Source organism: Mustela nigripes, chromosome 8, assembly GCF_022355385.1.
Source record: "Mustela nigripes isolate SB6536 chromosome 8, MUSNIG.SB6536, whole genome shotgun sequence".
NCBI lineage: Eukaryota > Metazoa > Chordata > Mammalia > Carnivora > Mustelidae > Mustela > Mustela nigripes.
In genome coordinates this window covers 55,298,949-55,302,141 of record NC_081564.1, presented here as the reverse complement: position 1 = coordinate 55,302,141, position 3,193 = coordinate 55,298,949, and positions in this window count along the sequence as shown.

The window sequence follows — 3,193 nt, the reverse complement described above, 5'->3', positions numbered from 1 at the left end:
GCTCAGACACAGCTTGGTGAGCTCGACTTGTTGAGCTCAGACACAGCTTGGTGAGCTCGACTTGTTGAGCTCAGACACAGCTTGGCCAGCTTGGTGAGCAGTTCCCGGCCCTCACCGACAGGGCAGGGGGATTGCTTCTGCTGGCTGTGCCCTCAGGAAGGGACCACAGAAAACCTGAGCGTCATGATGGGATTGGAAATTAATGAAAAGCAAGTATAGAAACTAAATATTTTCATACTCGAGAGGAGAAGGCACGGAGCTTCTGGGAAAATGACTGTATTGCACAGTAAATACTGCTCATGATATTAGGTTGAGAATCTCATGTTTAGGAAGACTGGGCAGTCCCATCTGGACCCTTACATGTTTTCGAGTTCTGGTCCCTGAATGAGTAGGTGAGTAGGCCTCAGTTTGTGCTCCAGACCCGGGCATCTGTGGCGTTCTCTCCCAGTAGGGAGGAGGCAGCTGTGCATGTGCATATGTGTGTGGGGTGTGTGTGGGGTGTGTGTTGGGGGAGAGGGTATGTGTGAGGTATGTGTGATGTGTGTGGGCTGTGCATATGATGGGTGTGTGGGGGATGTGTATGGTGTGTGTGGGTGTGTGTGTGTAGTGAATGCATGGGGTATGTGCATGTGGTTTGTGTGTAGGTTGTGCATATGGTTGTGCATATGGTATGTGTGTGTGGTGTGTGGGGGATGTGTGTGGTATATGTATGGGGTGTGTATGTGGTGTGTGTGATATGTGTGGTTTGTGCATGTGGTGTGTGTGTGTGGTGTGTGGGGGATGTATGGGGTGTGTGTGTGTAAGTGGTGCGTGTGGTGTATGTGTGGGAATGTGTGTATGTGGTATGTGTGTGGGTGTCTGCAGTGTGTGGTGTGCATGTGTTTGGGCCTGGGATGGGGGAGGGGAGGCTGAATTCTATGACACACAGAACAAATGTTCTCACACACAATTAATCATGCCTCCCCCACCCCACGCTCAAGGCTGCTGATAATTCCCCCCGCCCCCGGTTCAGGAGTTTGAAGCTCCGACCTTCTGAGCTTTCATCTTCACACCTCTTCATGCCTCTTGTGACAGATAATTATGGCTGAGTATGAGCATCAACAGGAAAGCAGACCTCTTATCTTCACGTTGGGCACTTAAATGAGCATTTTAAGACAAATTATTAATAACTGCTCAAAAAATGATATCTGCAAAAGCTTCTGAGATACTGAATTGTTGTATTGTGACTGTGGAAGAGAAAAGGCCATTTCCACGATAAATAGGGGCGCTTTTATGAAGTAATTAAATATTAATTTATGCAACAAATATTTATTACATACCCTCAATATTCAAGATAGCTGACTAGGGGACACAGGGTACACAAAGCCATACATGATTGAGTTCCTGATCTACTGAAGTTTACAACCCAGACTCCAGGAAACATTTATCGTTTAGAAGTCCTACTGTATAAAGAAGTGTCAAAAGTCGGGTTCCGTCGTAGCACTTGAGAAGGTGAGAAGTGGGGACGTCTAAGTAGAAGGGATGCTTGAGCTGTGCCCGGAAGGACGGGCGGTGCAGTGATGGGCAGGGCTGGGGGAGGGCATGCCTGGGGAGCGACGGTGTGAGCAAAGTGGTAGCATCCAGTAGTGATGGAGGAGAAGCTGGAGATGGACAGAGACCCCGCCCGAGAGCCTTTTTAAATGCTAGGAAGCCATTGCCAGCTGCCCGGAAGAAGGCCTGGAGAGGGGAAGGAGAAATTTTTCAGTGGTTTCAGAGATTCTGGGGAGACTGTTCAGTGAAGTCTGGAGAAGGGTGCCCCTCACTCTGGGTCGGAAGATGGTCTGATAAGGATGTATGGGGGACAGCAGGGAGGGGACCCAGCCACGAAGGCTTTCTTGTCTTTGACTTCAAAGTCCTGAAGTGAATCGGTGGATTTAGCAAATCTTTCTTTTCTTTTTTTTTTTTTTAAAGATTTATTTATTTGAGAGAGAGACAAGATGCGGGAGGGTTAGAAGGAGACATAGACTCTCTGCCAAGCAGGGAGCTGCATGCGGGATTCAATGCTGGGACTCCAGGATCATAACCTCAGCCCAAGGCAGTTGCTCAACCAGCTGAGCCACCCAGGTGGCCTAGCAAATCTCTCTGTGGGTTGACACTGCAGTTTTGAACGGATGCAGTCTCGTGGTTTCATGCGAGGGGCCCTGAATCTCCCCCAGAAGGTAACCCACACCAGGCCATGAGTCCCAGCCTCTCGCAGGCACCAGTCAGGAGCCTCTCCCTGCTGAGCATGGCCGGCCTGCGGGGGGGCACACAGCATTCGCAGAATTCCTGACCGTAGTCTCTAGTGAGGGTCTCGCTCCAGTCAGACCTCCACTCATCGGTAGGTTCACTCATCCGAGTATTCTGAGCCCTACTGTGCGCAGGCAGCAGGGCCAGCTCGGTGGCTGGCAGCCACGGTGAACGTCCTCTGAAGTCCCGCACTCGGGAGCGCGTGGGGCACACCCGTGTTTGTCCTACAGGCCACTTCCTCTCCCTGGAGGTCCCGAGAGTGGAGGATCACCTGCTGGGTGGGATTCTAGATTAACTGCCAGTGAGGAGTGGACTGAGGGTCAGCCTCTGCGGGAAGCCTGGGGAGGGAACCATGTGTCACCTCTGCGTGTGTCACCACGAGGGAAACACCGCGGCTGGTGCTTCAGGCGCCGCAGGCCACGTTCTTTATGGCCATTCTGTGACTGCTGCGCTGTCACCCTCATTTTAAAGACGAAGTAACGAACATGTTTTAACGAGGATTAAGGGACGTTCCCCAGGTTACACAGCTCATAAGCCACATTTGAACCCAGAACGTTCTAGCTCCAAAGCTTAGGCTCTGGCTCTCCCTACACGCTCAACGCCCCTACTGTCGCAGTTTGGATTGCACTTGGCCGCAGGTCACGTTGCTGGTCACTACGGCCTGCACAGACATGCGGTTCACTGCCTGAGTTCCAGGGCTTAACACGGTGCCGGGCACCCGCGAGAGGCTCAGAAATGTTCGTGAAATGAATGAAGAGGGAATGTTTTCCTTTGATAATAACTCTACTCGTATCTTCCATTGATATAACATCTAATTGTACCCACTCCCAGTTCAGGGGGTGACAGGGAAGGTCCCCTTTGCTGCTCTCTACCTGTGAAAACAACTTTGGACGGAGGTCAATGTGGGCGTTAACATCTCCATTTT